Source organism: Xiphophorus couchianus, chromosome 16, assembly GCF_001444195.1.
Source record: "Xiphophorus couchianus chromosome 16, X_couchianus-1.0, whole genome shotgun sequence".
NCBI lineage: Eukaryota > Metazoa > Chordata > Actinopteri > Cyprinodontiformes > Poeciliidae > Xiphophorus > Xiphophorus couchianus.
This window is the reverse complement of record NC_040243.1, coordinates 2333915-2357465: the sequence shown is the minus strand read 5'-3', so window position 1 is coordinate 2357465 and position 23551 is coordinate 2333915. Positions and strand designations below refer to the sequence as shown.

The 23551-nt window shown below is 38.1% G+C and overlaps 1 protein-coding gene across 2 annotated transcripts in view; it reads left to right on the top strand.

Moving 5' to 3' along the window:
* The first annotated feature begins 10849 nt into the window (after positions 1–10849).
* rbfox3a (RNA binding fox-1 homolog 3a) overlaps positions 10850–23551 on the top strand; it is a 553817-nt gene continuing 541115 nt past the window's right edge. Inside the window, exons 1-2 of one of the 2 annotated variants that reach the window (XM_028041392.1) lie at positions 10850–10978; positions 11290–11339. The gene's annotated coding sequence lies outside the window, so the exon portion shown is untranslated. The remainder of the gene's footprint in view (positions 10979–11289; positions 11340–23551) is intronic. The other variant, XM_028041391.1, reaches the window with a different exon arrangement.

The following is a 23551-nucleotide window of genomic DNA, read 5'->3' as shown; positions in this document are numbered from 1 at the left end:
ATTGAAGTCACACTTTAAATCCAGATGATATTTTAAAAAGTAAAACGTTTCATCCAGCAGTTAAAACGTGTTCTAACTTAAAGTGACAGAGCAAACCTAAAGAAATTTGTCTGCATTGAAAATGTCCCACATTTTAATACAGACGGAAAAAGCAGACGGTCTGCCTTCGCGTTAAACAAAAGGATGAAAGGTTAATTGGTGTGCCGGCATGACAGGAGCTCAAACTTCAGCAGGGAAAAGACAAAGAATACCTGCGACTAAATAAAGGCGCATTTCCAGAGTGACTGCAATGTTCTTGTTCAATTTACTCTGAAAGACAGAAGCGTCAGAAACGAAAGACCATTTCCTCTCCGAGAACATCCTGTCACCTTTCTAAAAACCCAAAATGTCTCATATTTACCTGAAAATGACTTCTTATACAAATGTAAAATATGGCAGGAGTGTCTGAAAGGAAAGGTGAATATGATGTAGCGTACAGAGTGCGGGCGACTGGCTGTGTCAACAGACTGTGACCTGACCAGATGACCTTGGAGACCGGAGGTCATGTTTACTTCCAGCTCGGGGTTTTTTGTGTCGGAAACCATCACAAGGTTTCAACAAGCTGCTGCGCTCGTTGCTGACATTTAATTTTGCACATTACACTAAATTATAGTAAAACCTGACTTTATAATAAAAAAATATATAAATGGATGTAAAATGAGTCTTTTTGCAATAATGAAATAAAAGATGGTGGTATATTTACTCTCACGCTTCTGATTTATTCAGAAATGATTGTCTCCCAGAATAAACACAGCTGCATCTCTGCGACATTCTGTCACGGTTCTTTATTTTTAGAGGCTAATCCACTTCTTTCAGTTTCAGTTCTTTTGCATTTGAATAAATAAGTATTTGAAACTTAATGTACAGTTTTAATTTTTTTTTTTTAAAATTTCACTCCTTTTTTAACAAAGTTTTTGGTATTGCTAGATTCTTATATATTAATAAAAATATATTTTTATTTTCAAATGATTTTTTGCACAAAATCATTCTTAGATAATTACATTTTACAAACAGATTCACAATTATACAGCTGTGCATCTTTGAGAAGCAGAAGTGGGGCGTCCTGCACAACCAACAAGAACACAGCAAGTGGTTTCTGGAAGGTAAGTCGACAACAAAACACTTGTCTTTTTTCAGCAGCCATTGTACAGCGCATACAGTTTTAAAACCAGCTGACCAATCGTTCTGGAGCTTGGGTTGCTAGGTAACATGGGGAACTCTGCTGGGGTTGCTAAGTAATGGTTTGCAACTTAACAGTTGGGAGGTTTTTGAGACACATAAAAATATTTCCAAAAAATGTCTGAGTGTCTTTTTTAAGTGTTTTTAGAAGCAGTCGAGACCCAAATTGAAGCATAAAAACGTGGAAAAACTGAAAATTCTGCATGGCATGCCATTTTTTATTCGATTAATAATCAGAATAACCAGTAGAATACTCAATTACTAAAATAATTGTTAGTTGCATGTCATCTCCAAGGTGTATCTCCACTCTCACCCTCTAGTTTTTCTACTACTGGTTGTTTCCTGCGAGTGTCTGTGTTACATATTAATGTGGCATCAATACCAACCGTGCAGAAGCGAAGTGCGGAGCATCATCCTCCATCCTCACCGGGTCATGACCTCCATGTCAGGAGAATGTAGAGTACTAGTCAAATGTTTGACACCTCATCCCTTGTTGACCCCCATCCTGCTTAATATTGCATGTGAACAGGTTCGTTCGTTGCAGAGGAATCCTCAGTCTGCTGTTGAAATGTGGAAACAGCTGTTGCAGGTTGAACCTCCAGGAGTCCCGGCCTGGTTTTATAACCACACACAGTGCAGCTCTTGTTTCATTATCAGCAGCTCTCTGCAGGAAAAGTCAGCAAAACTGCAGCCATAGAAAATGAAATATTTACCTCATTGATTTGTCAGTTGTGTGGGCAACAAGTACGCAGTGAAAAATGAACAAAGCTGCCTCATTTAAGCAACCCGCCGCATGTTTTAATACAAACTCTATGAAGGAAAAAACTCTCATTTCAACATTCACCTTTGTCTGAAATAACTAAATTTCTGCCTGTGTAATATTTGTGCTGTGAATGAATTCATCACACAGAAGGTTGATATTGCTGTTGGCACCAGAGCTGCTACTGGAGGACTGCGAGGTCCCCTGGAGGTGCAGCACATTTGGACAAACTGTGCCGTCTCTAACTGGATGGGATTATTAAACTGGCCAACTGCAGACGTGGAGAAGCTCTCTGTGTGAGGATTCCTGTCTTACATCCTTTAGTTTAGTGTTTTCACATGATCATACCAGGTTTCTCATGTAAACACATTTCTACACATGTGAGAAAGAAAAGAGTCTGGGATTAAATTACACAGAAGTTTTACAGTCTTCAGTCAGTTGGGATTAAAATTTAGTTTTGCATTATTCATAAGAATTTTCAATACTAAGATTGGATTCACTGTTTTGCCTCCTTTAATCAAACTCCATTTAGTCTAGCTAAACATCAGTTTAGAACTGTTGAGACAAAATATATTTTTCTTCATGGTATATTTTGATGAGTATTTATTACCCAGTTGATGTACACATAATCACAATACAAAGCTCTCGTTTTTAATTCTGCACCTAAAAATTAACCAAAGTGAGTAAATTAAAACTAATAAAAGCTAAACTAAAACGAATCAAAATTTATCTAATAAAAAATAGCAAACACACTATACACTAAAGTACCTACTATAGGAAAATTGTTTACATTTTTACACAATTTTATTGTTGTTTTTGAGATTAATATACATTTTAATACACATTTTTCAATGGTGTAAAATTTGTTTTTGGTTTGTTTTTTTTCCACGTTCATCTTTTCAAATTAGTAGATGCAAAACAAGCTTTGGTGTGAACATTTTAAATTAAACCCAGAACAAAAAAGTCTAACGATTTTGTGAAGATGCTGGTGAGAAGCTGGTGAGAAAGAGTCATCATCAACGGTGAAACAAATTCTGTACTGACGTCCTGAAAGGCCGCTCAGGTAGGAAGAAGTCATTACTCCAAAAGCACATTGTGTATTGTAGGTAAGGCAAGACAAAACAAACATATATACAAAAAATATACATCAGCACAGAATTAGCATTCTGACCAGTGCATGCTAACCAATAACCTGAAACATGCATGTTGTTCCTCATCTTACAGAAAGTAACGGTTCTCCATCTGAATGCAGTAAGTGTGCATTGAGCTGCAGACAGGTGCTCCTGAATATTCATCGGCCCTCGTGGATTCTAATCACTGTCAATATGTGTGCATTTTGCAAGTGTCAACTGTTCAGAAAACAAAATCTGCTCCCACTGCAGCTACCGTTTGTGAAAATTTATGATGCTGGAAGAAGAGAGGGTAGGGTTTCCTCTTTATTAAAGCGAGAAATGCTGCACAAGGTTGAAGTGTTTGAAAATGATGCGACGTCGTGGGACACGGCACGCCGGGTTGGACTGTTTCTTCTCCTTAAGCCTGTTAGAAAGGCTTAAGGTGCAAAAACACAAAACCTTACCTACTGTAAATATTGGCAAACTATTTAACTTATAAAAACACATTTGCCTCATGTTATAATAGAAATAATCTGCCTTTTTCATCAATATTTGGAAATTATTTACTTTAAATAAGCTCCTATATATTTATGAAAAGTTATTAATAAGTAATTTTTGTTTATTTCAATATATTTGACTGTAACTATTTGTGTGTTATGGGTCTTGGTTATGTTAAGTCACCGTATTTGATCTAAACTGGTGTAACTCAGTAAATTAAAATGTATTCAACAAATTTAATAACAGCTTAATTTATAGATATATTCCAAGTAGGGTTGCCACTAATGATCAGTTTAGTAATCAATTATTTTGATGATGAAGTTGATTAAACAAATTGGCACATTCTGTAGATTTTCTATACAAAGTTTTCTTTACTCTGAGCTTGGTTCCTTTGGCACAAATTGCTGCATCATTGCAGCTCAGCGTGGATTCTGTCCTCTATTCTTCCTCCAGACTCTGGAAGCTTGATTTCAAATACAAACTTTAGTTTAATCGTAAAGGAGGAGATGGTAGCTCCCTCTTCCAGTGTCTCTGTAGAACCACATCTGAACCAGATTGCAGGCCGCACCTTTAAATCTCCCCAAACTCTTGAAAAAACGTTGCTTTATAATTTGCTATTTCTGCTGTTTGTGCACCTTTTCTATATCACACAGTTCTTCCCTCCACCTAATTTTCCTTTCAAGATTGTGGCTATCTGTTGTTTGTGTAGCTGTTCTGACAGTTTTCTTGCCACTTTCATTAAATATGATTGGATGCAACACTCTGACGAGTCAATTATTGTTTTTTCTGTATCCAAATTTATTTTATTAGTCATATGTAAAATTAGGTTTATTTATTAATTGATATAATACGAGTCTAACCTTTTGAATTGAATCTTTTGAATACATTAACTTCTCAACAAAAGTCTTCTTATTCACATCCTCAATTTAACGCTGAAAGACAATCGGGACAATTTATTCCTTTACATTTAAAAACAGCTGCATAGAAAGTGTTTGCTAACCTCTTGGACGAGTAATATCTTGTTTTACAGTTTCACTTATCTTCATTGTTTCAACTGGAGCTGGAGATAGCAGGAAGGCATCTCCTCATTTGCAGTTTGTCTCAGAGATCCATTTAAGTGGCTTCAACATGTCACCCTGTGGATGCTGCGAAATACGGCTGCTGACATCCCGCCCACTGTCTGTTGTTCTCCAGCCTATGCATCCCTGTATATTGCTTGTTTCGCTGTGTGTTTATAAGAAAAGATTAGTGTCCAGATGGTTTACGCCGTGATGAGATGACATGTTGTGATCAACTTTTTCTTTTTCCGCCGTTGTTATCTGATTTGACTTGGAGCTGGGGAGCGAGGCTCCTGCTACAGTTTCATTTCAGATGATACGGCTGAAGATCTGATTTTCCAGACGCAGCAACGGATGTGTCTCAAACATGCAATAAAAACTCCCTTCTCGCAAATCTAACCCGCAGAAAGGTGCACAGAAAAAATAAAAATGCAATATTATGCCACGGTTTCATATCGAGCCCCACCTTAAACACAACTTTCATGAACAATATGCTAAAATTAGCACAATGTTTAGCCTTCCAAAGTAATTACAATGCAAATCATTTAATAGTTATTTGCAGAGGTTTTCATCCAGTTTCTTTCCGTGTTCTGTAAATATTAGCAGCATTTTCATCATCATTAACTAAGTAGTTTGTGTTTCAGATATAAATATGAAAATATTGCAAAAAATAAGATTGTAGGTAACAGTTGATGCTGAAATGTCTCCTTTAGCAGCGTGGTTGTCACTTTAAGACAATCCAGATCCTTCAGATGTGATTACAACAAAAGAGTTTTTCTTCAGACAAGGTCTTTGTGAAGACGGTCCCATTGTCTCCAAAAATGTTGAATGTTGGATGATGTTAAACTTTAAATCTTTTTACGACCTACCTAGAAATGCTTTCTGCTTTTGGAAAAAGCATCTAGAGTAACACCATAAAGCTCAGTGACTTAGTAAAGTTACGGAGAAATTTATCATCCAGCGCTGCAAACACACTAGAAATTTCTGTGGTTTTGTCTCATTTCTAGTTCAAATATTTTTGTGCACTTGAAATAAGACAAAAATAACTTCTAAGTGATATTTTAGCAGGACACGGGAGCTTGTTTACAGTCTGGAATAATTCTGGAATATTGATGAAAAACTATTTGTTCCAGTGGCAGATTATTTCGATCATAAAATGGGAAAATTTTCTTTTTTTATAAGTTAAATGCTGCTTTTCCACTTATAACAAGACGTGAAAAATCTGCCCTTGGAATGAATAATTTTGATCATTATAAAAAAATTATTGAAATAAAACAAGTTCCCATATCTTGCTGAAAAGTTACTTTTTAGTTAATGCAATTAAAATAAGAAAAACCTGAGATATGTGCACTAGAAACTAAACAAAAATACTTGGTAAGATTTCCTTCTTTAAACTGTGAATTCTGAGTTTTTCTCAGAATTCTTACTGTAATTTGTTGAGATCAAAAGTCAGAATTCAGAAATTAATATCAGAATTGTGGGATTAAAGTCTTAATCTGACTTTAATTTCAGAATAAAAGTCAGGGAAGTGCTTGCCGGATCCCGTAACATTCAGAGAGTCTTGACGACTTCTGATCCTTTCAACTGGTGAAATGTTACCCGATTTCAAACTTCATCACTTCGGAGAAAGAGTTGAATGATAAAATATGAATTATCTGTTCCACTTGTTGAATATTAATTACACAGAATGAAACTGAAATGCAGTTGAACATTATTATTGTCATTTTAAAAACTGACTGGTAAAAAGTTTGACACCGTTAGTCAAAATGATGAAGGAAACATTGCAGGTCGCCCTCTGGTCCCGACCCACATGGAACCGGGATGAGGAATGGGAGGTCAGAGCCAATGCCACTGCCAGGGCTGACTGAGTCATTTTACACTCTGTCATCACTCTTATCACTATTTTATCCCGTCTTTGCCTCTATCTCGATTGGTCACTCCTCTCTGGAATACGTCTGCACCCTGGAGAATTTATCTCTGATTTCTTATCATCCTTTTTTTGGCCTCTCTCTCCCAGCTGCCCCCTCCTCCTCCTCTCGCCTTTCTTTTTATCCCTCACATTTCTGTGTTGTGTTTGTCCTTCTCCATCTCCTGTAATAGAGCTGGAATTATATGCTGAAGGTAAATAGAGTTGAGGGGAAGCGGATGAGCCCCTACAGGAACACTCGTTTTACAGCTGCTCGCCTAATTACCTCCTTTCTTGGGTACATTTGGTGTCATATTTCCAGGTTTCACAATGTCATCACAAAGATGAACTTATCAGCGCAGTAGATCAGTGGATAAACTGTAGCTGGACTTTACACGTTGCACAATGTCGGCTCGGCTAATTATGACATTTTCAAAGTCGGTCATTTTCACAGCAGAGGCCCATTTTATGCAGAGTCCATTTAAATTCTTAATTGCGCCTCGGTGCTATGTGAGCCTGAGTATTTGGTATATAGCCTTGGGAACTGTTTGCCCTTGGTGATTCTTTCATCTTCAGATTTAATAGCATGAGTCAAACAGTGTTTTGTAAATTTGATTCGGGTACATCAAGTAGCTTGGGCTCCTTGTGCTAATATTGACCTGCAGGACTGGGTGCAAAGAGGATATGAAGATCCCTCCTGGATGGAACAGGGAATGAATGCGCTGAGCGCTTTTAGAGGACAGGTTTTTTGATGTGTGTTTTTCTTGGCCTTAAAGTCACTTCATGCATCTGATGTTCACAACGAAGACAATGGAAGCTCCTTACAGTTTCCTCAGCACCGCTTTGAGGTCATCAAACCAGCCTGTTGAAAGCTTTTCTGATATTACTGGAGAGGGATTTAAAGAAACTTTTTTATCCGCAAAAAGAGTAAAAGTACAGAACGAGGAGGAGACGCCTGGACTGATTTTTGTTTGGTTCATAATACAAGGGAGAGACGTTTATACATTCCTGCCTAAAACTGTTAGCTTGGAGGTACAGATGGATGCGTTTCCATTACAAATGTGTTCAAAATGTCGATATTCTGCTAAGATCAAAATAAAAACTCAATGGAAGATACTGGAAGTATTGTGGTGTCTCCATTTAATAAGAAACACAATTAAAATCGCACATGAATATGTATGTTCACATAATAAGTACGGTGGCAGACAACTCCAACCACACAGCAAGCAGGTGTGTGATGATGCAAACGACAAAACAAACACACAAAAAAAAATACAAACAAAAAATTCTGCAATCACAAATAAATTTTTGCATCACACATGATCAACAACTGGATGCTCTTACTGGTGGACAAAGAAGCATTTTTAAATGACATATCCATGCTGACCCACAACTGCAAACTCGCTCCGTCAAACGGAAGTGCTCCAGACCACTATGGGGAGTCGAACAAATCTTTAAAAGTTTTTTATGTTTGCGTGTTTTGGAGTTTGCATCATGCACCTGTTTGCAGCATATTTTGTGTTTGCTGTGTGTTTGCACCTGTCAGCCACTGTGGATAAGTCATTAAAAAACGCTTCTTTGTCCACCAATAGGAGCATCCAGGTGTTGATCATGTGACTCATGTGATGCAAAAACAAAAAAAAAACTCACCTTAGCGCAAAATCCTTTTGTCCATTGAAACCCAGCAGATTGCACCAAGCACGTAGTGACGGTAGAGAGGAAAACCTTGGCAGCACCGTTTCTAAGATGGATGGAGTGTACCTGAATACTCTCTACGTTTGATTACAAGTGGACCAAGTTCATCACAGAAATCTTTTAAATCTCTATTCAGGTTGCCGGTTTCTAAATCTTCAAAGCTGTTTCCTCTTAGAAAGCATTCCTTCTGACTTCCACTTTGTCACAGTTTCTGCAGATAAAAGATCTCCTGCTGTAGCTGCGGTTTGAGCTTCGATGTGACGTCCTCAATGTGCTTCTTCTCCATTTTGAAATTTGATTCTTTACAAATTTCTGCTCCAAACACAGAAACGAACGATAAACCTACATGAATAACAGCCTCCCATATTTCTTCCCATTTTTCTTGAAAAAGGTCACAATTTGGAATAATTACATATCAAAATATATACCTGTTATCTTTCTTTGCTTCAGACAGTGCAAACAATGTTTAAAATCAATGTTTTTAATAGATAGAGGATTGATTTGTGTGGCTTTTCCTCCCTGAATGTGTGCACTTGACTTTAACTGGCTTATTAGTATGTGTGTGTGAATCCCCACACACCTGGCTCCCCGTCTCTTCCACTTCACCTCATTCAGCAGCAACATTTCTGTTGGCACCAAACCTACTTTTGATGATTATTCTGGCAACAAACATATTTTTGCACTCTCTGAAGTGAATATATTTTCCAGTCCTCCTAAGTTTATTCGTGCCGTAGTTATCGTGGGTTACAGATCTGGAGACCTTCTTTATTTCCCTATTTATCACCTAATTCTGTTCAAAATGACTCATTGTTAATTCCAGCGCTTGTTTAATAGAAGCCTGTTTTTACGAGATAATCCACTGTTCAAGGTCTGGCCTGTTAGAGCAGATGTTAGATTACCCACAGAGAAAGGCGCTGTAAATAAAAGCACAAGCTTTCTGCATGCAGAAACGCAGAAATATCAGACTGATCAAACTATTACAGTTTAAATCCAGAGCATTTTCTTCCTGTGGGCCATAAAAAATCCCCATAACCTCATCCATAAATAAAGCAAGTTGGAGTATTGTAGAAATAATAAAGACGTGTCCAGTGTCTAGCCGGCATCTCATGTTTGCTCCATGTTGTCATTCTCAGCACATTTCATAATGGATGAACATATTTCCTTCGTATACAGAAAAGCGCTGATAATGAGAGTTATCGTTCTTTAGAATTTGCACCACTGATGATAATGGACTTCATTATGTCCCTCTTCCAGTAAGCTGTCACCCTGAACAAATTTAAATTAGCCAGCCCAGAGCAGATCTTACGGCGAGATTATTTCCATTCAAGGCACCATTTGGAGCTGTTTTGATTCCCTTTAATACAGGACTTTTCACTCCAGCGAGCAGCAGCCCTGTTTATTTGACTGTCACAACATTATAAATTACTGGCAGCTTTCTAAGCAATGACAAGAAGGAGGGGGGAGTCACCTCGGACGTGAAGGATGCTGGCTCACTGGATCCGAACGGGACAAGGTTGGGTCTTGGACAAGAGACCCTGAGGGAACCATGTGGTGGGAACCATACTGTGACACATTCAATAAAGTTAATTAATAGTATTTTATACATAATGAGAGTGGATTTCCCACGTGGTCCACTCGTTGGAGGTTGGAGAGACAGCAGTTTCTAGAAACAAAAAAACGGGGTTTTAACATTTCATGTTGAGTTCAGGTTATTTTTATGATTTCAGCGAAATAAAGCTGGAGATTGGTGGGAATGGTCTCGTTGCAGGCATAAATGACATTAAAACATAATGATACATAACAGCCTGCATGCAGTTTATTGCGCAGAAGCCCTGAGAGGCAAGCGAGACAATAAAATCCCTGGTAATCCATTTTTTAAAGTCGGATTGCGACTTTAAATTGTTTTCTCTCCTGTTGGGTTCCCTTAATTTCTTTTTATGTATGAAAGCGGTCTAAGGAGAAATTGGCAACTTTCTGCCAACTGAATCATTTTGAAGAATCTTCTGGTGTATTTTTTAGCTGTTATTTTACCATACCAAATTTTATGGACAATCAAAAGTTTTTATCACTGAATCATGTCCTGTATGTCGTTAAATTAATCTGAGTCATCCATGTTTTCTCTCTTCCAATACAAAGGGGATAAAATATCTTAAAATGACATATAAACACTTTTTAAACATTTCTTAAAATTGTATTAACCAGTTTTCCTTAATAATATGTGGCTAATGTAATCTGAATTATTTACATAACATTTCCACCGACATTTTCATTCAACAAGGAATTCCAGGGTTGCCAGATCTGACTGTTTCCAGCCCAAACAAAAGAGACATAAGTGCAATAACACTGCATTTTATTACGTTTTGTGCTTTTCTGCCTCACAATGACGACTATTTTCAAAGAACTTTCCTATGAAGACTTTCTTCAAACTTTCAAATGATGTGAAAAGCAGCCCAAATTTAACTTTCCCAGCCCAAAGTGTTAAAAAGCCAATCTGGCAACAGAGCCGTGACAGACTCCTGTCAGTTACCATCTGTGGCGCTGGAAGTGAAGCTAAATAGCCAATAGTGTGCGGTTGCTAGGGAAAAATACTAAACATTTGGCCAATCAGCACCGATGAATTTAATGTCTTTGGGACGCTCAGAATCTTACCTCGTAAAGTTTCGGGACGTCATGGCGATAAAGTTGATAATGGCGAAGCTAGCTTAGATCGAACCTCCACCTTGAATGACAAGTAAGCTACAACTTTTGTTTCTCAGCATTTTTAAAAATTTGCTTTAGCCGCCATGTTGCTCTGCTCTTTTTCTTCCTTTATTTTTTGATCATCAGTTGATGTAATATAGTTTTTGCTCATAATCAGTTATGAACGTTGTGGTTTATTTGATGCTTATGTTGATTTGTTAGCATAATGCTAATGCTGCTAATTCATACGTATGTTGGTTTGATTTATTTTTTGTATTAATAACGATGATTCTCTTGTTGCCTCCTTTGAGTTTCTGCTGCTATTATCATGCTAATGTTTGCTTGATGTCATGACGTTTCAAGATGGCCGTTCTGATGTGGCCTTGGACGAGGAGGAGCTGAAGTCTTGTTTGGTAAGTCAGATTTATGAACCTTCATTCTGTTAGATTTTGCTGAACTCCTGATTGTCATAAATCTCGGCGTTGCTTGGTGTTGTGGTTACAGCAAAACGTGGATTAGATTTTTTTTATTCCTGGATTAAATTACTCATCATGATAATTTCATCCTATACCAGTGGATTTGACTTCTTTTAGGTAGAAAGGCTGCGACTGACTTTCTTCAATTTTAATAGAATTTGCCTATTGTTTTTTCAGAGTTAATCTTATTATCAATCATACATCAGTTTGGTATTTTTACAATCTTTGTTGACTGATTTGATTATTAAATTCTGCATATATTTCAAGTTACTAAACAGTCCATTTACTTTTAGCTAATCTAACCCCTCATGTCATGTTACAGTAAGAAAAATGTAAAGATTGTAGAATTGTAGTCATTTTCTACTGTTCATTTATCGGAACATTTGAGAATAAATTCAGCATTTTTCAAGAAAAAAAATTAACATTTCTGAGTCAAAAAATTGCAAGAAAAGTACTTAGAAATTTTTAGAATAATCTCAGAAATTTTCAAAAGTTTAACATTTTTAACTTTTGAAACTCAGATATTCCCAAGTTTTTTTTCTAGCAAATTTCTGAGACTAATCTCAAAATGTCTTGAATTTTTTGGAAGAAATGTACTCCCTGTTTTTCTATCTATGAAGGCCCTAGTACACCGTCGTATAAACCTATTCACACATCAGCCCTGCCAGGAATTTGTTTTCACCTGCAGCCACTGCTCTGTGGACTGAATGTTTCTGCCACAGCGTTCTCCTGCCTTTAAATCGCTCTTATAGTCAGCAGGTTGCGGACTCAGTGACTTGCGGCGCATTTTATGACTCTTTTGATGTTCGGTTTAAGTTGTTAAATGAATTGTTTCAGTCATTAGCGCTTTGATTGTTGGCTACGTTGCTACCAGCGTCAGCGTCTCTGTTTTGTTCGGAACAGAGACGAACAAAACAGTTTGTGTGTCTGAAAGGAGTTAACTAGCAACAAGTCAACCTTGGCCAAAGCTCCTGTGGTCATTAGTGGACCGGTGTGCATTGATCCAGCTGCAGTTGTTAGTGTGCTCAGACAGCTGGGGAAACTTCGCTGCATATAAAAATTGGATGTAGCCACCTGGATTCCACCCACTTCTTTGTTTGCTGCTATTTTGAAGCTGTGAAGCTGAATTTTTGGGCCAACAAAAGTTGCCAAATTCTGTCTGGATTGTTGAGCAGAAAAACATAAAAGTCATTTGTCACTGGGACTTGGATGTTTTATTTAAGTATTTTTAAGGAAGCATCAACTAGAATCAGAGGGAAATGTATTTATTTGTATTAATTGTAGCTTAATTAATATCAACACTTGAGGATGAATTGATAGCCAACTGACAGGAAGTGGGCGGTATGGACAAGAGGGGAAGACATAGAGTTGTGCATTTTCCCACTGTTACTGTTTCCTTTTTTTATTTTTTTTTATTTTTTAGCTTTATGTCATGTTATTAGCTCCTCCAGACTAGCAGCAGCAATAAGCAAACCCCTCCCAGAACTAAGGATCTGTTGAGTTCATCATAAGATAAGATTTATTTGTCATTGTCATCAACAGATTACAACGAGATTGAGATTTGCTCGACTCGAGTTAAGATGCAGGTTATGTGTATATACATAATATACAAAGATACAGTATGTTTCATCATCATATATTTTTACAAGAACTAAAGGTAACATAGATACTGGATTGTGCTAGAAAATGACAATAAGTGCTTGAAAAATATATAATACCGCCCCTTTACATTCGTACCAGTTAGGAGTTTAACTAGTCGGTAAATAAACAGAAAGTTGCTGTTAAATGTACAGAAACAAATTCGTTTGTTGCAGAAATGCTGCCGTTTAGCAGCTCATGTTAGTGTGGCATTTTTTCTCAGTGGTTAGGATAAAATCAGCAGCTGAGTTTCTCTACGTTTCCTTTTTATCCGTCTGAGGCCCTGGGAGTTGGCTCTGCTGCCAGCTTGTGCTTCTGATTAGCATGTTCTCAGCTGTATTGACTGATGGTGAGACTCTCGGCTGGCTCCCCTCGAAAGGTGTAATAAACAGAACCTGGGAAGCTGCGGAGCATCTGCATTAACACCTTGCCGTGGCCGTCTCCAAGGGCCTGGGAACCGAGGACAGTGCCTTCCCTTCACACCTCGTTACTCCTATTCCCTCCCGTGACCTTTCCCTGCAGGCAAACACGCACCCCATGAGACGGCAAACCAATCAGTACCCCCTTCCATCCAGCCCAACCTCTCCTAACCCTTCCTCTTTGTCTCGTTCCCTTTTCCCTGGGCCCAGATACACCTCCGCCGCAACTGTCATCGACTCTGTTGCTGAGTGGTATCGTTGTCATGGGCCCCATCATTGTCCTCCACTCTATCAGTCAGCGCTGTTTGCATTCTGGTGATTTTTGCCTTGAATCGCTCTTGCGGAAATGTGACCTTGACGGGAATGCATGCATCTTTTAAACCCGAAGAGGAAGGAGAAGGCTCTTTGAAAGTCTTGTCTTTCATGCTACTAGACAGGAGGCTGTCTGAACCTTTTTTTTTTTTTTGACCAGTCATTACAAAGATCAGGATGGGCTCAAATGCATCAAGCCTCAGAGAGTGCAAGTCGCGGTTCTCCAGGTGAAAGGAAAGCAGGCCCTCTGGCAAGGTTGCGTAGTTTGTCTTTGATGCTTTTGGTTTGACACATGGAGCTCACCTTGACTGGGTCATTTATTCAGACACACACTGAAGTCACCTGGTGCTGGGAGGCCGAGGGCCGGACACGTTCAGCCTTCATGGAGCAATGGCGCCAGAAAACAGCTGTACTTCAGCTTTTCAATCAGTCCTCAGGCTTTTCTAAACGTTTCTGAAAAGGAATTTAAGATGGAGACTTTTGAAGCTAAATGGAAATCAATAACTATACTTATAATGGAATCCTGACACCTCTATTTACTCTAATCTTTTTCTGTGTTTTGTTATTCACGGTTTCTCTCAGCGTATCATTAGCCTGGCGGGCCACCAGGCTATTATTGTTTACTGATTGTTTTATCAACTTTTGAAATGTGACTGTTACTTCCAATCAAAAAGAAAGATCTTGGTTGAATAATTCTAATTTTAAACCAAACTCTACTGGGGGTATGAATAATTTTGATTTATTTAGATGCAGAATAGAAACTAAATGTTTACCTGAGTGATTGTGGAGAGGAAAAGCTTAAAGTATCAGGGTTGGTTGACGTACAGATTTGTACGTTTGCTGATTTATTACTTTTTCCAGCTTTTTCGTAGAAATGCTTCAGCAAAGTTTCCCCTGGAAGTTTGAAAAATTGTCAGCAACTTAAAATAAGAAAGGTCACATTGGGAAATGGTGATTTCAGTAGTTGGATGTTGATTACAAAAGTCTTAGGACATTTTATCCTCGACAACTCCATGTGGAAATTATATATCAAACTTACATGAAGTCCTAACTTTTTTACTTTTATTTTTTTGTAATTGAAAAAAGAATTAAATCATAATTGCCTTTAAAAGGTTTTAAAAAGTCTTAAACTTGATTTACAGACACTTGGAAACACTCTGTTTAACTTTTCAAACTTTAATTAGGTCACTTTCTTTTCTCTCAAAGCTAATCCAAATTGTAGAAAATCCTTTTAAGTTGGTCTCTGTGAAAGTCGAGTGTGGAGTGCTTTAACTGGGCCGGATGGCACTGACTGCATGTCGGAGCATTTATGCTTCTGCAGATTATGTCTGCAGCTCAGACCCGGAACGTCCCAGTCGGATGTTAAAGTGACAGGACGTTAAGGCGCTGCATGTTTTCGCATTACTGCTGTGGCTTTAAAAATGAGAAAACAGCTGCAGGCAGGTTGCAGGTTGTCGAGAAAACCTGTTGCAATTACAGCTTGTTACATAATTCAGCCAAGCAGACCAGTCAGCACAGCCTTCTGAGACGCCATGATGACGTTATACTCAAGCAAGAGTAGCACTATTACAACTCATTTTTACTCAAGTAAAAGTAAAAAGTAGCCGCCCAAGAAACTGCTCAAGAGTAAGAAATTGTTTGATAAGAAGGCGACTTAAGTACTAACTGTTCAAAACATCAGTCATTTGATATTTAAAAATTACATAATTGGATGGGCAAAAATGAAGGTATTTTAAAGACCAAAATGAAAATAATTCATAAAAATAACTTAATTAGAAAACAGTTTAGCTATAAAACTGCAGGTGTTCATCTGTCTGGTAAATTTCAGGTTAAAACTAGCAGTGAAGTTACTCAGAAGTTACTCAGATGTGCTACTCGAGTAAGAGTAGCAATAAAAAGTGAAAAATAAAGTGTAGTAAAAATACTCTTAATAGTACACTGCAAAAACGCAAAATCTTAGCTAGTATTTTGATCTAATTTCTAGTACAAATAGTACACTGAAAATAAGGCAAAACTTGCATAAAAATAACTTTTCAGCAAGATAGGAGTTTGGTTTTAGTAAACAATACCTTAATATAGATATAAAAATAAATACTAGTTCCACTGACAGATTATTTCACTTATACAAGACATTTTACAAAATCAATGTTATTAAATACGTATATCTGCCAGTGGAATTAGTACTTTTGTTTTTAATCAATATTAAAAATTGTTTACTGAAAAGAAACTCCTATATCTGGCTGAAAAGTTGCTTGTAAATTAGTTTTTTCTTATTTCAAGTAATATTTACACTAGAAATCAGACCAAAATACTAAGATTTTGAGTTTGCAGTGTTTCCGAAAAGTTATTCAGGTAAGTGTAGTTACTACCCAACTCTGCAAATTTCATATTCCATCTCTGGGTAAACCGCTGAGCGTCGTTGCGGCTCTGGAGCACAGATTTGACTTTAAACCTTCTGCTTTTTGAATAAACTGTCCCAGCCTGACCTCGGACATCTGCAAGTCTAACACTGTAGATGAGTTGCAAACTGCAGTGTGGCAAGTCAGAGCACAGAAAAACCCTGTTAATTGGTCCAGTCTGCTGGCCCCTGTCAGACGAGGCCTTTCATGGCCTTTTCATGGCTTTCTCCTGGGAAAACCGAGGAGGCTGCCTGTAATGAGCCACACTACCTGGTTGCAAGAAGGGAAGAGAGAGGGGGGATCAGGAGGGTCGCTCGTGGGCAATTAGAGAGAAATAATGAGAGCTTTCTCTTTCTCTCTGTCTCTGTTTCTCCCCCTTTTCACCCCTCGTCTCATCCCTCCTGTGAGAACTGTGGCTCATCAGGTAACTTTTTAGGGGAGCGTCCCGTGAGAGGCGCCTCAAAGCCCAAACCAGCGCTGCAAGAGGAGCAGCAGAGCATTGTGGAGCTGCAAGAAACGTTTGTTTGCTTCATGTATGCCAAATGAATCCAGCCCCCCAAAGCTTCTGATTTGGCCCTCAGCACCTGTTAGCCTTAAAGATAACAGCTCAGATATTATTCCATCAAATAAATCAAAGCCAAATTGCACAGTCAGTACCTCCAGGTTTTCAAGCAAAATCAGCAGATCACATTTTTTTTGCGTCAGGGCATTGTAGTGAATGTATTGGAAATTTTCTGCTAAAACATTGGCTTTAAGTGATGCTAACTCCCACCTGCAGGTGGCAGTGTTTCTTCCTTCTACTCCACTGCTGCCTCGGCCTTCCTTCATGCTAAGTTATAGTCCAAGATTGACAAAAAAAAAGATTCAGTTACAAAAAGTCATATTTAACTTCATTCTAAAGTGGAAATATTTCTAAATTAACTCCAGAAATCAGTGATTATAATTGCAAGAAATCACAAAAACAAACGCGAAATCCTGCAGGCACTGATGAATGTGAAGAGATCTTCTGTATTAATAATTTGAATAAGTATCAAATCCAGAGACAGATATTTATTAATAATTTAGCAGTTTGTAAATAGGAAAGTTTTGAGCCACACTTGATGAAAATGAGTTTGACACCACTGCACTGCAAAAACGCAAAATCTTAGCAAGTATTTTTGTCTGGTTTCTAATACAAATAACTTAATCCCTTTGAAATAAAAAAAATTAAAAATACTTTATTTATCCCAAAGGGAAATTAAATGTTTTTGTAACTCATATTTACTCAGGTTCTTCAGAGTTATTATAGATCATGATGGCTGTTGGCAGGAAAGATCTCCTGTAGCAGTCTGTATTTCAGTGCATTTGAAGAACTCTCTGACTGAAGACAGTCAGTTTTGTCTCATGAAAAGAATGGTTAGTGTTGTTTAGAATTTTTTTTTATTGAAGAATCCTTCTTTGCATCATCATTTGCAAAGAACTTAGGATTTTTTAGCAATATACAGGAGCTTTTTCTAAGTGAATAATTTCTTTAATATTGTTGAAAAGTACAAGTTCCACTTACAACATGGAAATAATGTTTTGTTATAAGTGAAATAATCTCAGTGGAACTAGTACTTTTTCATCGACTTTAAAGGAATTATTGACTTAGAATAAACGGAAAAGTTACTTATAATTTAGTTTTGTCTTATTTTGAGTGTGCTAATATATTTGGAGTAGAAACCAAACCAAACTGGTAAGTTTTGTGTTTTTGCAGTGTTGCAGATGGGTAGAGCTGATGCTATAGATCAGCCTGCAGGTTATTACACAGAGCCCATATGAGATGCTGTGGTTTACTTTGTATGTAGTTCATTATAGTAAACTAGTTTGTGCAGCACTCATGAGGTTTTCCTTCTTTTCTGCAGCCCTTCCTTCGCCTGCTGCTCCTGTCGGGAGAGCGATTTTCCCTCCTGTGACAGAGATTGATGTGCTGCCTTTCCTCGGCTGTAATAGCACTCAGCCTCCACTGCACTTAATATCCAAATGGCACCAAATCAAAACCCCAGCATGCCAGCCAGCCGCTAGAAACACCTCAGCAAAGTGTAGCACCTTATTTACATGCACAAAGTCAATTCATTTGAGAAGGGCTTGAGAGGTGATCAATAATTTACATGCACATAAGTGGCTGATATGTGTGAAATGGTCTGCTTGGCTTTAAGAATAATGGAGAGGAATTAGAATTGAATTGCAGATTGTTGGTTATTAGATGAAAAGATCCATGCAAATCGATTAAAACCAAATTGAAATGCTGCTGTGGGATTTTCTGTGATGATGTTGAGGAACATCAGAGTTTCTCCACAGTCTGGAATCACATTAAACATCTGAGGCAGAGAAGAAGAGACAGAAACCTGGGAACAGACCAGGAGGATGTCCTGTTCCCTTAAAGAGACAGCTGTTCATCCAGCTGTTCATCCAACCAGCTGTTCATCCGTCCAGCTGTTCATCCAACCAGCTGTTAATCCATTTGTCCATCCATCCATACATACAATTGTAAATACATCCATCCAACTTGTGTATATATCTTGTTTTTTCCATCTCCATGTCTGAATCTTTTAATATCTGCAGTAAAATAAATAAAAAATGTCCACACATAAATGTATCAGAGATTTGATTTTTATAGTATAAAACTCTGGTTTAAAAGAAAGTAGACTGATATTCAGGATGTAACGTTATTAGATCTGAGCATAAACAACATGCGGCAGCTCTGTAATATATTGATGAAATTCTGTTGTTTTCCAAATTTATGAGGAAGAAGAGGCTGAACATCTTATTCTGTCTTGTGTTCATCATTTCACCCAGCTGTGAGATCCACAGGATAAATCCACTGAGATCCTCCCACTTCCTTCCACTCTAATGATTGTCACCGATCTTTACCTGTTTTTTTAAATATCGCCTCGCTCCAGCAGAGGCTGAAAAATCGTCTCTGCTGCCCTTTTAGCGGACCGAGCCCTGTGAAGGAGACGGCGCCGGCTGCGTTTGGCGCTCGGCTTCGTTTTGAAGTCGTATGACACCAATGATGGCGTGACAGATTTGGGTTAGGATGCAGACCTTGTTTTGATCTCGCTGTTTCTGCCTTGGAGAAAGGGACACAAACGCTGCGGCGGTGGAAATCCCTGGCTGCTGAACGCTCCGCCTGTGCACACGCAGTGGCAGGATGTGTAAAAAATGGATGTGAGGATTGTGAGATGGCCCAGGGAGTCTGTTACGCTGAGAGAAAATGTAAAGTGCTATAGTCATGGATGTAATGTAGAATGATTGTCTGTCTCCCCTGTTTATTTGCCGGTGTGAGGGCTGTAATGGAGACAAATGCTTGTCTGAGTCTGTGAACCCGGCGCTCCTCACCGATCTGCCTGCTGTTGCCGGCTGCTTCCAGAGGCATGTGAAGGCAGGTGAAAGGTCCTCAGGTGACTAACCTGGGTTTTATGCCTTAATGACTCCTTGTTATTCTCAACCCTATTTCCCAATTGCCTGGAGCAATTCCCCCCCTGTGTCCATTAGATTGAGGGAGCACCGATCAATACGTGATGCAATTTCCCTGGAGAATGAACAAAGCTCCTCTAGGGTGGCTGCCTGCTGTCTTTCTCTCACAAGCGCTTTCTCCTGCTCCTTATTCTGCAACACCTAGCCGAGGTTAACTCAGCCAGGTGTTGCGAAGACAAAAAGATTCAGCCACTGGCATTTATCTAAGTGAGGTAAAAATGACCAGCAACAGGAAGCGCGTTCACATCGTCAGCTGCAACAGCAGCCTGTCGCCCGGTTCCTCCGTACGCCGATGAGGAATGAGTCATCACGGGTCCAACACCCACCGACTGCGAGGCTGGCGCTCCGTTTGCCATCAGCATCATCTGCCTCGCAGGAGACGTTGCCCAGCTATTATCTTTGAACAATGAGGCACGCTTTGCAAGTATTCGATTTCACTAAAGGTCAACATCTTTTTGTCACCGGAGTAAAGTGTTGTTTTCGTAATGAATATGCCCCAGATTATTCAGACACAACATAACCTGTGCAGTAAGCAAAGCACGCTAGAATGCGCTGGCATTTATTTCCTAATGGAGTCAAAAAAAAAAAAAGAAGCTACTTTCTGTTTTTTTTCAGTGCAACATCGTCTCTCAGGGGTAGAGACAGTTTATCTGTAGTTAGGCCTGTCACTAAAAACAATAAACCAATTATGATGAATTAAAATGAGCTCAATAATTTCCAGTTGGACAACAATCGTTAAAGAGACGCTCCCTGTTAATATCGCTGAAAAGCAGCCATTTTGAAAGATGCTGCAAACATTTGACACCCAGTAGGAGTTAGTTTGTTCTACAACAGTCCTGTTTGCCACTTTTGCCTGTTTTTCCTGTCTAAGCTGAATGATTTATATTTTTAAATGCAGTTTTACTTCACAGACTTCATAATTCATTTTAATAACTGCTGAGGTTTTTTATTTTATTTTTATTTTTTATTTTGGAGATTTGACTTTAAAATGGTCTCAAAATGACAATAATATTGTTTATTGCAACAATTTTTGGGACGATTTATCATCCTGCAAAATTCATCGTGACAGGTCTATCTGTAGGGATTAAGCTAAATTTGAATAATATTTGCGGTAAAGAATCTGTGTGAAATAATTGTAGTTTCTAACTATTCAATTTATGGTAGTTTACTATAGAATGTTTAACACTGGAACTGAAAAACTCTTTAGTCTCTGAAATAACAAACATAACAATAATTGAAACAGATTATTAAGCTTCTGGAACCAAAATTACATTTAAAAAAATATTAATCATTCAGCTTTGGCACAGAAAACAGGCAATAGTGTAAACTAACTTCGTACTGTGTATCAAATATTTGCAGCATTTTTTTTAAATGACGGCTTTTCAGCAATATTAATAGGGAGGATCTCCTTATTGTTTACATGTGAATTCATTTATCCTATTATTAATTGACCTATTGTTACTGTGAACGGCGCAGATTCAATTCAGAGCGAATGGACAGGTTTGAACCCAGGCTGCCCCACCCGGACCCCACATGTGGTTCTGACTGAAACATCATCGGAACAAGTTGGATTAAATTTAATTTCCAGTTATCCAGTGAACAGGAGCAAAGATGTGTTTTAAATGAATTACTAAAGAAATGGCAAGTGTCCCAGATTTGCAAATTCTGATTACATTTTAAAATGTGTCTATTGTCCATTTCAGCTGTTAATGTGAAAATTATTAGATCATTTAATAAACAACTAAACCAGTTTTGTTTTCTCAATCTTCACTGTTAATCTGAGCTTTGAGATAAAGCAAGAGAACAAAAACGTTTGCATATCCCTGGACTGTTTCTGGCCTGTGTTTCCATGCCAACATTACTTTTATTCTGATTTTGAATACTGCAGTCAGAAAACTTCCTTTTGACCATGATAACATTTTTATAATAAATTGAAAAATGGAAAGTCACAGCTGACATAGATAATCTGCAAGTCTTGGACCTCTAACTTTTCAAATCTCCAAATTTGTCATTCTTTCAATAAAACAAGCCTGCAAAAAAATATTTCAAGGCCTGAAAAGCCATAAGATATGCAGGTTTCAGTGCTCAGACAAGTATGAAGAACTTGCAGCGCCAAGAAGCCATGTAGCCTTTATACCGGAGCATGTATGCTGTCAAGTGAAAGCATGCAAAATAGGCCCCAAGTCCCCGTGGCACCCCCGCGATACTGATACCAGTCAGTGACATGGAGCACTCCTCTGGTCCTGCGAATCTTACAAGTGACAGAAATACACCTTGGTGTGGAACAGTGGTCATTGTTTCCGTGCAGAATACCCCCACCCACCCACAGAGCTCAGCTGCACTGAAACCATTAACTCCAATAATTAGAAAATGCCTGAAGTAGATGATGCTGAACGCTGACCCCTCCCCCACTGGTGTTTTACACAAGCATCCTCTGCAGACATTCGAGAAGCCTTCATGTGCTTCCATATCGGAACTCTTTTCTTGTGGTAAATGTTCAGAGGAAGACCATTTTTCAAACGGACATGCAGAAAAATATTTTGTTTACGCAGCGTTGAGCTATTCAACCCTCTCAGCTAATTTAGCTGATCTTCGACTAAAATTTGGATCTGAATTCACAGCCCAAACATGGAGTGGTTTATGTTTGTTTATCGGTTTTAATGAGACGAAGTCTGTTGCAAGATGCTGTCACTTGTTAATCATCATGCTAATTGCTTCATCACACAGTATTTGAAATCTGGACATTTCCAATCAAGTTGGTCCTGGAAGTGTACATACTCATCATGGGAATTAATTTTATTTTTGTTTGGGGCTTTTTACTAATTTATATTAACCATTCTCTTTCCAGGGTGGAATAATTATAGAAGCTGGAATTGAATGAACAAGTCTGAATTTGTTTCAGACTTTATTGTCTTGTTGGTTGGTTTCTCTGCATCAGCCAGGCTTTAAGCATAACGAAGCATATACATTGGATTTCATTTCAAAATGTGAGAAACAATCTACTCATTGGTTTTGTTGAGGCCAAACATAAACCTCCAGCGAAGTATAGCACAGTGTCTGCAGCTTCCACTGCCGTTTGGCACTGTTAGACCTCCATACTTGCCTTCCTGGTCACTCTCAGCATAAATCTTTGTCTTAGTATGCTCTGTAAACTTCATATTGATCTTCTCAACTATTTGCATTATTTTACGTATTTATAATCTTTTACAGAAACTGCTTTAGTGGTTGAATATGAAATCTCCAGAATACCAGTTTTTGAAATCGGTTAATGATCGATTACTAAAATAATCGTTAATTGCAACCCTATTTTATTTAAACAGACAAAACTTTGACCAGAGGAAAACATATAAAGTAAAAAAGTTAAAGTGAGAAATGGAGACAACTGCATAAATAACTGCAGGGTGATTCCATTGATCATATAATTGTGTAAATTGGAATTACGATAATAGATTTGGTGAATAGAAGCACGTCAGTTTTGAGAGAATTCATGTTCTTTTAAGTTTAGGATGAGGTGGTATTTTGCAAAACTGTAATTGAAACCATTTCTTCACATCACGAGTCATGAGCTCAACTGCAAGAAAAGACGAAGACGACGACAGGAAGTAGATGGACCATGATAGCGCAGCATGTGTTTTTATGATTTATCAGCTTAAAAAAACGGACTCACCTGTGATGTTAATTGTGTTTCTTATTTAATGGAAACATCGCAATTGTGAAGTTGTGTTTTTTCGACATTAGCGGAATATTGACAAAGTTTTACGCGCTTTTGTAATAGAAACGCAGCTACTGATTTCATGGCACAAACACATCAAAAGTAAGATATTGGTTGCCTATTTTCTGTGTGAAGCAGCATGATTTCATGCAGAAAAACCCTCTAGTGCTG